The sequence below is a fragment of the Odocoileus virginianus genome, chromosome 1 (assembly GCF_023699985.2).
Source record: "Odocoileus virginianus isolate 20LAN1187 ecotype Illinois chromosome 1, Ovbor_1.2, whole genome shotgun sequence".
NCBI lineage: Eukaryota > Metazoa > Chordata > Mammalia > Artiodactyla > Cervidae > Odocoileus > Odocoileus virginianus.
In genome coordinates, this window is record NC_069674.1 from 50097671 (window position 1) to 50109785 (window position 12115).

The 12115-nt window shown below is 41.6% G+C and overlaps 1 protein-coding gene across 3 annotated transcripts in view; it reads right to left on the reverse strand.

Annotated features, from left to right (window-relative positions):
- Positions 1-11621, reverse strand: part of SCRN1 (secernin 1) — a 64138-nt gene extending 52517 nt beyond the window's left edge. The window contains exon 1 of one of the 3 annotated variants that reach the window (XM_070467970.1): positions 11308-11621. The gene's annotated coding sequence lies outside the window, so the exon portion shown is untranslated. Of the gene's footprint in view, positions 1-10369; positions 10523-10948; positions 11032-11307 lie in introns of those variants that run through there. The other 2 variants (XM_020892481.2, XM_020892482.2) reach the window with 2 other exon arrangements.
- Between the last annotated feature and the right edge of the window lie 494 nt (positions 11622-12115).

Consider the following 12115-nt stretch of genomic DNA (forward strand, 5'->3'; position numbering starts at 1 on the left):
CCCTTGTGCTACTGATCTTTGTTGTTCTTTCTTTCTTTTCTCGACGTCAGGTCAATTGTGCTCATTTACAATACTTACTCGGCCTTGTAGCCCCATATGCACAGTGGCAAGAGAAGGACACACTACAGAGACCCTTGTTCACGTCCTGACTCTACCTTCAAACCATGGGAAACAGGCAGGTTGTGAACTCTGAGCCAGAGTTTCCCCATGTGAAAGTAAGACATATTTTCACATATGTCATAGACAACATAGCACTCATGTATACCTTAATCAAACAGAAAGTACCCAGTCCTGTGGTTGTATACAGTGGATGCTCAATAAATGTTCCTTTTCCTCCCTGCTACTAGTTACTAGTCATGAGTTTACCACTTTTGCAACAATCCCTACTATGTTCCTTCATCTTCTCACTGAAAGTTTGCACCTGTCTCATCAGATATACTCACATTCCAATGTATAACTAAAATGTGCTTAGAGGATCAGACTAGAGTGATGGAGTCTCTAGACTGAAGCATCAGTTTACAGAGAATACAAATGACAACCATGGGCATGAAATCAGCAAAATCCAGACTATGAGAAACTCTATAGGACAAATCTGATTTCTTCAACAAAAACTGCAAGAAAAAGAAAGATGAAGAGACAAAGTTATTTAAGAGATGAACCAACCAATTGCAATGAGTGGGACTTATTTAGATCCTGACTTAAACAATCTGTACAAAAATTTTATGACAGTTAGGGGACATTACTCAGTGGTACTGTGGTTGAGACTATATTTTAATGCCGAGGGCCCCGGGGTTCAAACCCCAGTCAGGGAACTAGAATCCTACAAGAGGTGCAGCAAGGCAAAACAAAACAAAAAACCTATACTATTCTCTTTACTTAAAAAGTAATGCACATGATGTTTAAAATTCTTTTAAGGTTAGAAATAGCACTGTATGTGTGTGCTCAGTTGTGTCCAATTCTTTGCAACCGCATGGACTATAGCCCACCAGGCTCCTCTGTCCATGCACTGGACTGATCAACTTGTAAGTTATTCAGGGGCTCAGATATCTCTTTGAGTAAGGATAACTGGGGGCAGGGAGGATGGAGAGGGATTTTGGTTTGCCTCGGTATATTAGTGCATTGGGGGAAGAGGAGAGCCCCCGTTTCCCTCTATCTTGCTCTGTTTCTTTAGACTATGAGCCCCATGAGGGCAAAGACACTTACATAATTCCTTATTTCCCCAGGAACCTAGCACACAGACTGGCACATGATAAGACCTCGACAAATGTTTGTTGAGCAAAATGAAGGTGAAAGGGTATCTATCTAAATTTCATCTTCAATGACAGAAAAAGAGCAGGAAAATCTGATTCTGACATGGTACTCCCAAGCTGTGGTTCAATCAGTGGGATTCATATTGAACCACACATGGAAATGGTCTGAGGAGCAGATTCCTGACACCTTCTCCTTGGAGATCCTGATTCAGTAGGTCTGAGCTGAATTCAGAGAGTATATTTTTAACAAATGCCCAGATGATTCTGATGCATCAGTTCAGACTGGTGTGGAATATCTATTCTTATAGGTTATCAAACTTCTTTGCTTCTCAAAAGTATGATTCATTTTTTCTGTCTGGCTTTGTTTTCTTGTTTTGTTTTTTTTTTTTTTTTTGAGTGTAGAAACATTCAATATATACAAACAAGAAAAGAGTACTATAAGCCCCTTTAAGGTGTTAACCAGCTTCAAGGGCCAACAACTATCTGCCATTTTGCTTCTCAGTTTCATTTTTAAGGAAACCATTTAATTTTAATTGAATATTACTGAAATCAGCAACATCATCAGCAGCAATACTCTTTGCCTTAAAGACCAAGGTGAGTGAAACACATCCCAGGTTAACTTGAGAGAAGTATGACAAAGATGTAGGAGGTTGTGTTTTCTCACTCTTTGACTTAAAAACTGGAAAATCAGGCTAATCCCTCTACATGATAATCAGGAAGATTTGTTAGTTGTTATTTAAATGTTAGGGATTTTGCACTACTTTAAAAAAATAAAATCATTGAAATTTTTAAAAATGTCTTTTAAAAAAACGCATTCTTCATTTCAACATAAATGCAAAGTAAATCCTTTAATAAGGATCATGACTTCTCTGCACTGGATAGAAAGAATTTAAGCCAGAAAAAAAAGCTAGATATTATTTCAGGTGGCTGAATATTTCTAAATCAGTAGGACCTGCTAAGAAATATCCTTTGGATGCTTTTTCCTTCAGGAGTGAAATGATCACAGACTGATTTGCTATTCCATTCCAAAATTACTTCAATCTAGGTGATTAGCAAGAGGAAATGAAAAGAGTGTCTATTTCAAATTTGCAAAATCAAAATTACAGGTAATTAACAATGACTCAACTTCACCATAACCTCTGATAATTTAATGGATTACTGCTGGTGCATCACCTCCCAAATACAGCCATTTAGATGATCACAAGAATAAAAAAAACAAAACAAACACAATAAATAACTTACTATCTTGACATATCATAAAATACTGGCAAATATATAAATACAGAAGAACAAGCTGGTGAAATAAAAAGAAGTCACACAAATTACATGCAGTATCATTCAAATTATGTATATTATATAGGTAGTTGATGTGAAAAGACTGTAATGAAACACAACAAAATTTTTAAGTGAAATAATATTCCTGGGCTGTAAAATCAGACAATTTCTTAACCTATATTCAGGCACTTTCAAATTTCCCACATGAAAATCTGAATTGTAATGAAAATACTTTAAAAAAAGAAAAGGAACAGTTGAAGTAGAAATAACTTATTTTCCCAATACACTGCAGTTAATAAATATGGCCTTTCAATAAGGCAGAGACCCAGGGATTAAGGACAACACCACAGCTCAGTTATGGCAAATGAATTCATTTTATCTTTTGGCCACATCTGATTTTGCCTCATTTTCAAGATATGCTAACAATGAGAAATATGAATAAAGCAAAATGTGCAACTTAATGAATGATTCAGGTGACAGCTGTTAAGGAAACAGTTTTCTACAGTCAAATCACTGTTCTTCAAATCACTCCAGAATTTCTCTATAATGCAAAATGTTGTTTCCCAACTTTTAAACATCAAAAAAATTTCATAGACACCCCACATACCAGTGATTGTAGTTGGTTGAGAAATATATGCTATGAATTTAATAACATTTTAAATGCATCTGTATGACTTCCCAGATAGCTCATTCAGTAAAGAATCTGCCTGTAGTGAAAGAGACCAGGGTTCAAGCCCTGGGTTGGGAAGATCCCCTGGAGAGGGAAATGTCAAACCACTCCAGTATTGCTGCCTGGAAAATCCCATGGACAGAGGAGCCTAGCAGGCTACAATCCACGGTATCACGAGTCAGACACAACTTAGTGACTAAACCACTTGTATGTACTCACTGGTAATGAAATCCTTATACATCTAAAAATAAATGCTAAAGATACAATATATATGACTCATTACTTATTCTGTGTCCATTCAATGTTGGGACACACGAATTCAAGGCCTACCTTCAAAAACTCTACCATACCCAGTGATCTGTTCATCACTCAGGTGCATTTAAAATAAGGAACCACTTTATAGAAAACTCAGGCTGCATGAGTATCACTTTTGAAAGAGCTCTTAGGAATTTTAGAGTGAGGGGAAGAGAAAGAATTAGTCGAATGGCATCCATTTCTCATAGATAAAACAACTGATTTTTTTAAATGGGGAACAGAGTAGATAAGTAGCACAAGCAGTATTTGTTTTTCATTCAAGTTAGAAAAACACAGTCTGATCAAGTTCGGACTTGATAAGGAAGATATTTTCCAATAGATGGCAGGTTGAAAGACAGTTTTCTATCTTTTATAATGATACAAAGAAAATAAATGACTTGCATCACATGAATAGTATACATGAGACCTGTACAGTCGGAATAATCTAAGAGAATACATTATTTTTTTTATTAATAAGACAGAATCAGATAGACCCAGATTCCAAGTGCAGCTCGTCCAACCACTAAGTTCTTCATCTATAAAACATGGCCATGATGTCTACCACATATTGTTATGGGGATTAAATGAGATGTTAAATGCAGAGTATCTGGAATAGAGGAACATTCAAGGAAAGTTTGGTCTTAAAGATGAGGGTTCCGGGAATGTAATGATTATGGAGATAAATGAAAAGGACTGTTTTTGAAATATACAGGTAGGTATATGTTTAGCTTCCAAAAGCATTCCCTGTGGGAAAAACTGGGAGCTACTGAACAAGTCGCATCTAAGTTTCTTGTATTTCCTTCTATTCTCATTTCTGACATTGCTGCCACTGTGACCACTAATTTGGCAAGGTTGCTACAAATGATGACCTTCCTATTCCCACCATCTGTTTTCCTCACCCATATAAATAGCCTATTGTCTATTTTGATCTTTTCCCATTAGTATGATTTGATATGTACCTGTTAGCTCTGTAAACTGGGATTTAAATAATCTTCCCATTCACTCTTAAAACAGTGGTATACACTCTGTCCCTGTAAAACATATCAGGTATACATTCATCTCCTACAGAAGAAATTTAAAGCTTGCTAGTATGAAACCACAGGATTACTTTATGTCTAGCAAAATGGATTTGAAAACTACTTTGTAGTGACTTCTCTGTCAATCCAGTGGTTAAGATTCCAAACTCTCAATGCAGAGACCATGGGTTTGATCCTGGTCTGGGAATTAAGATCCAACCAAGATCCCTCATGTCACTTGGCAGGGCCAAAAAAAAACCAAAAAAAAAACCACTTTGTATAAGTGCCCATTAATGCTAGAGCCACTTGCTGTGTTAAAAATCATCAGGAAATTTATCCCATTTTATTACCAAAAAGGAACCTACATACATATATATGAACATATTAGTGTGTGTATGTAAATACATATACATGTGAATGTAAATACCCATTTATGCAAAAGTAAATATGTACTATAGAAGAACAAAGGGAGAGAGGAAAGGAGGGAAGTAGGGAGAAAAAAGGACCTGGAAGGATTAATATTAATCCTGAGCATTGCAAGTGGGACTAAGCATGGGCTATAGAGACAGAAACTTCCAATTTTATCCACTTATGTCATTCTAAATATCTTTATAGCAAGCTCATATTGCCTTATTGGGCTTCCCAGGTGGTGCTAGTGATAAAGAACCTGCCTACCAATGAAGGAGACATAAGAGACTCAGGTTTGATCCCTGGGTCAGGAAGATCCCCTGGAGTAGGGCATGGCAACCCACTCCAGTATTTTTGCCTGGAGAATCCACTGGACAGAGGAGCCTGGCGGGCTACAGACCAGTGAATTGGACATGACTAAAGTGACTAGGCATGCATACATGCATTGTTTTATTGGATTTTTAATTATTTTTAAAAATCTGATTACTTCAGGGCTCAAGAAAGGACATTTTAAGACATCTCATTTAATTATTTTAGGTCACTAAGCACTGCTAAGTGTAATTTTAAAATACACTAAGGTTTTACTTTGAGATGAGAAAAAGATATTCAGATGAGCCTTTGATCACTGTGTGCTTTTTTTTTTCAAAGTTTAAACTTTTAATTTTATATTAGGGTATAGCCAATTAACAACACTGTGACAGTTTCAGATAAATGGCAAAAGGAGTCAGTCATACATATACATGTATTCATTCTCCCCCCAAACTCCCTCCCATCCAGGCTGACACATAACATTGAGTTCCATGTGCTACACAATAGGTCCTTGTTGGTTATCTATTTTAAACACAGCAGTGATTACTGTATGATTTTAACTGGGATTTTTAAGAAGTGATACGAATTACTAATATGTACTTTGACCCCCTAAGCACGTACAAGCACTGAGTGCAACCTAAGAGGAAAATGGCGCTAAAAAGATTTTCTCAAGGTCTGTACCATCTAGAAGAAGAGGCACTCATGTAAATCACCAAGAGGAGGAGGGCGTAGCCCAACTTAAGACAGTGATCAGCAATGCTCATGGAACACTTCAGGAACACCTGCCTCACTTTAGGGAGTAGATTAAGCACTGGGAGATTCAGGCTAAATACATAACCATTAAGAACAGAAGGAGAAGGGAGCATCTCAAGCTCTTTCACTCTGCTGCCGATAAGGCTCAAGCTGGGAAACCTCCCACTTCCTCCCCTTCAAGTCACCCACCTGTTTCAGTTCATCTCCATTCCAGACTGGCCGGAGGCCCTAAGGATACTGGAAGTTTCTGGAGGGAATAGGACAGGTGGGTGTGATTGACATGTACATCATGCGAGCCCTTCCCACTCATCCCATCTCCTCCCCTCCAGGGTCTGTTCAAACCTCTCTCACTATCCACATCCAACTCTATGGACAGTATCATACACTTCAACCAACCTTCACTTTCTGTTAACGACCTAGACCAACGCAGCCCCAAAGAAATACAGTGCAAGACATGTGAATCACATATGTAACTTTATGTTTTCCAAGAGCCGCATTTAAAAAAGTAAAGAGAAATTGATGAAATTACTTTTAACAATGTATTTTGTTTAAATCCAATATATCCAAAATATTAATTCAAAATACAGACATACCTCGTTTAATTGTACTTTGTTTTACTGCACTTCACAGATAATTGTGTTTTTTACAAACTGTAGATTTGTGGCAATCCTGTGTGGACCAAGATTATAGATGCTGTTTTTCCAACAGCATCTGCTCACTTTCTGTGTCACATTTTGGTAATTCTTACAATATTTCAAGGTTTTTCATTATTGTTATATTTGTTATGGTTATCTGTGATCAGTGCTCTTTGATTTAGTATAAAGATAACTCACAGAAGGCTCAGATGATGTCAGCATTTTTTAGCAATCAAGTATTTTTAAATTAAGCATATACATTTTTTAGACATAATGCTATCGTACACTTCCTAGACTACATGATAAACAGAAGTTTTATATGCCCTGGGAAACCAAAAAATTCATATGACTTGTTTTATTTTGATACTTGCTTTATTACAGTAGTCTGGAACCCAACTCGCACTATCGCCAAGGTATGCATGTACAATCAACATAAAATCAATAATAAGCTGTATTTGTTCCTGCCATTTGCAGCAATATGAATGAGCCTAGAGAGTGTTATGCTTTGTGAAATGTTAGAGAAAGGCAGATATTGTATGTTTACACTTACATGAGAATTTAAAAAATAAAACAAACAAATCTGGATAACAAAACAGAGAGTCACAGATATAGAGAGCAAGCTAAAGGTTAGCAGTGGGGAGAGGGAAGGAAGGAGGGACCAGATAGGGATATGGGGGTCAAGAGGTACAAACTACTATATATTAAAAATAAATTACAAGGATATATTGTATAACACAAGGAACATAACCAATATTTCATAATAACTTAAAATGGAGTCTAATCTACAAAAATATTGAATCACTATGTTATATACCTAAAACTAACATAATACTATAAATCAACAATACTTTAATAAAAATAATAGAACATTTTAAAATCTTCTTTTCCTACAAATGTTTGAAATCTGGTGTAAATTTTACATTTACAATACATCACAATTCAGATGAACACACAATTGTAATACATCACAATTCAAGTAATCAGTAGTCACATGTGGCCTGTGGCTAGTGGGTATTGAATTGAACAGCACAAACCTAGACTCTCACTCCAGTGAAAATGGTCCCAAACCTTTACAATGACTGATTATTGCTGGATAAAGGGATCATGGGTGGTGTTTTAAAAATAACTTTGGCTTACCTGTATCTTTTATTGTCCTCCAACAAACACAGATTGATGTGTTTATGTATTTTTGAAACTTGTGATTGTAAGTGTCTTTGACATATAAAGAGAATTTCAATGAATGAATCTTCACATTGATGCTCTAATGCAAGTTATTGTTTTAATGGTACATGTGGCATTGGGCTTCCCAGGTGGTGCAGTGGTAAAGAATTTGCCTGCCAATGCAGGAGACTAGGGTTTGATCCCTAGGGGTCAGAAAGATCTCCTGGAGAAGGAAATGGCAACCCACTCCAGTATTCTTGCCTGGGAAACCCCACAGACAGAGGAGCCTGGTGGGCAGCTATCAGTGAACTCACAGAGACACGACAGAGTGGCTGAGCAGGCACACACATGTGGCATTAACACTTGTCTTCACTTCAACCTGTCACTTCATACTTAGTTCCTATCTGTTTCACCACTGCAAATTATTCTCCCAGTTGCATGCAGCCCACCCACCTTCTCCTTCTGCAGATCACTGGGTTGAAGGAACAGAATGCCCAGAAGAAATATTTCCCATACTCTCAACACCTCTGCAAAAATACCATGCACAATTTCTAGTTCTTCTTTAGTAGAACTAGGGTCACTGGTATATGACTCTGAGAACTTAAATTCAAATTTGAGAAAAAGCTGCTGTTGTCAGTGCTGCTTCAAACTTATTTTAAAATAGGTTTGTTATTTACTAATTATTTAAAGTTAGATATATTCAAAAGCTATTATATGCCCCCACCTTGGCTTCTAAAAAAAAAAAAGCAACATAAGCAACTAAGCTTTTAGTTGCACTTCTCACCTCAAAGATTCTGACATAAAATATAAAAACCATAAAATTATGGTTTTGGTGCTTAAATATAGAAACAGTCTAGTTTCTGGAAAATGGGAACATGAGGTGGACACAGCTTAAGAAGTTAAATGGACTTAAGTTAGGAAACTAAGGTGTGAGCGCTTACTTTAAATACCTACAGATTTTAAAATTTATGTTAGTTTGGTTTCATGAAGTGTTTACCATTCTAACAATAATACCCTTTTATCCTAGGCTTTGGAAGGTGGCGTGTGGAATCCTAAAATGGGGGAGTTCTGACACCTGAATTTCAGTTCTCACTGCCAGCTGCCAACCAGCTACATGACCTTGGGAGCAGTCCATTCACCCTGCTGGATTCAGCCTCACCGGCTGTGAAGAGAAGGTTGACAGCAAAGCCCTTTCTCAGGCTGCTTCCAGCTTGCCATTCCTGACCTTTGCACTAATCTCTCTCTATCCCATTATCCCTGAAACACTTGCCTCCTCATGCATCTCCTCCTTGCTAAAGGAGAAGATGGCTGGCAGCACAGCAGTGAAACGGGAAAGAAAGGCTGTTTTATTTTAAAATCTCAAATGAGTCACTTTTCAAGAATGTATCATTCTCTGGTGCCTGAGTGCTTGGTCATGATGTCAAATCAACACTTCCAATAAGACTTGCTCTAAGAACCTGTTATTTGTTCCATGTACTGTTCTTAGATGATGTTTATACCAGACATTCACCTCTTTTAAGAGCCACTTGTAGGTACAAAACAACACATAAGTTACCAAACAGCTATCAGCAGCCAGATAAAAATCACAGTTTTAATCAGATCTTTGCACCAGCTTTTGATAAATTAGGATAATCACAGCTTCCCACACTTCCCACATAACCTCTCCAGAACCTTGCAGCACTCTAAAATCTAGCCTGCTCCAAGAATCACGTCCTACTCTTTAGGGCTGGCTGTATCCATACCCAGGAGAGCTCTCCTTCCGGTAGACCCTCTCCCCACCCCCACCAAAGCTTAAGTCAGGGGCAGCTGATGTTAACTCTGGTCTGTGCAGATTCCGCCAGGCCTGATTTTTCATGCTGCCATTTTGAATTAATAGAAGTCTCCTCTGCAACGGATGCATCTTCTAATTAGGCTTGGAACAGAGGAGGCACCGGGTCACACACTCACACACATACACCACCGGGGAGCTGGACATAAGCATAATTCAAGACACTTGCAAGCCAGAATTAAACAGCAAATCCGGAAAGACAGTATTAGTTAACAGAACCCTACCAAGACAGTGTGGAGCCACAGCAAATGACTGTTTCCTTACATGCGCCTGGGTTTAATCGACAAATTTAACCCCTAAATCTGAGTTCTCGTCAATTTCTCTAAAGTTCAAGCGTCCCTCCCGCTTTGCGTCCCTCCCACTCGTTTCAGACCTCAGGAGTAATGTCGCCCAACAATCCGCGATCCGACAGACCAGCGAACGGAGGGCGCAAAGGCAAACTGAAGTGCATAATCATTTCAGAAATACGAGTGCCTTTGACCACTAAGTGCCCCAGAAAGAGCCACCCCGTTAACTTGCCCAGACACCCCCCATCCCCAAGAACCTCGCTGGGTGTGGCTTGAGGGTGGGGTGGGGTGTTGTGACAAGTCCTTCGGCCCGGGTAGACTCCAGCAATAGTTGACACGTTTGCCCTTAGCGGGAGGGTAGTCCTCTGGTCACGATTCGGCGACCACAGACCGGTTTAAGCGGGCAGAGCCGGGCCCAGGGTAGCGGGCCCGCCGGCAGCCATGTTCGCGCGAGCCGGCCGGCGCGGCAGGTGCGTTACCTACCGAGAAGGTGCCAGGCCCGCTCCGCCACCAGCGATGCGCCAGTGCGAGCCGGGATCCCCCGGAGCTGGGGGGTGGCGAGGGCGCGGGTGGCACGCGCGGTACACACCCCAGCGGGCCAGCAACTGAGACTTCAGGCAACGCAAACACAGGAAAAGCGGCCTGGGCGAGCGAGAAGAATTAAAAAGAAGTGGCTGGGGTAGGGGGGGAGGAGGATGAGGGGGGAGGATGAGGTTGGGGTGTGGAGGGCAGGGGCAGGTTCCATCCAGGCTGCAGTGCTCGCGCCCTGGGGTGGGGCATCCCTCTCCTGCGCCCCCGCAGTCTACAGCCCAAGTCACCTTCCCCCACCCCCAACCCCGGACTGAGGCCCCCCTGTCTCGTGATCCCCTAGAGAACCCCCCACCCCCACCCCAGCCAGCATCCGCGGGATTCTGCCCCAGGTAGCGCCACCCGCGGGTCTGGAGAAGCAGCCGGAGCCGATCAGAGGCACACGGCGGACAGGGATGGCGGATCAGGGTGAAACCCGCCGGGGGAAGCGGCTGCAGACGCCCTGCGCTCCCAGGGGTGCCCTGCACGGCTCACCTGGGGGGCGGCGGGCTCCGGGCTCTGGGCTCTGCTCTGCGGTGCCGATGCCGCGGCCGGCGAGCGTGCGCGTGCTGCGGCTGCGGCGATTACTGTGGCGACGTCGGGGGCTGCAGCTGCAGCGGCGGAGGCGGCCGTCGGGCGCTTCCCCCACCCCAGACTCCCAAAGCTCCGGGCCGCCGCCCCCAGCTAACAGCTGGCCGGGCTCACGTGACCGCGGGGCCCACCCTCCCTGCCGCCGCCGCCGCCGCCTCCTTCCCCACACCCTGGCCCCGGACCGCGCCGCGCCGCGCCCGCCCTGGGCCTGATCCCGGAGGGCGCCTGGGAGCAGAAGGGGAGGCTCAGAGGGCGAATCTCACCGAGGAAAGTGGCTCCCCTTTGCTCGATCTTTATTTCTTGATCACAGCCGGGCTTGCGTCTCTCTCTCTCTCAAGCGAGACCTCGGGCTTTAAGGAGTCAGACAGACCCCACTTTCTCTGGCGCCTCTCCGGGATTCCTCCGTTTCGGTTGCTACGTGCGGGCCTCTGTGCCTAAGCGAGATTTCTCCGCGGAGAAACGTGTCCAACACTTTGTTGACTCATATGTCCAAGCCGACTCCCTCCCTGGGTTTAAAGGTACGGTTCTGCGCCATGTTGATAAGCCAGAGCCTGTGTCCCATACTTAAGACACTGAAGCCCAAAGAGCTTAAGTAACTCGCCCAAGGTCACATAGCAAGTAGCGAAGCCAAGATCCCAAACCTAGGTGAATAAATCTGTAGACAGGTACCGAGTGTGCTGATGCTGGCGTCAAGGTCAGGACATGACCATCCATCCGTCTGCTACTAGAACAGACTCTACCTTTTATAAACTAATAAGAAAAGACCGTGTATACCTATGGCTGATTCATGCTGATGTATGCACAAACCAACACAATATTGTAAAGCAATTATCCTTCAATTAAAAATAAATAAATTTTTAAAAATTCATAGAAAGAAAAGATCACCTCAAAAGATAAGAAGAGATGGTTCACAGGAAAACATTCTGCAATACCCCTCAGGCACACGAAAAATATATTCAAGCTCCCTTAACTGTAAAACAAATACAGATATAAAGTAGCGTTTTCCACCTGTCAGAGTAGCAAAAATCAAAGTTTTGTAACTTCCATAGGGGATAACTTGGCAATACCTTC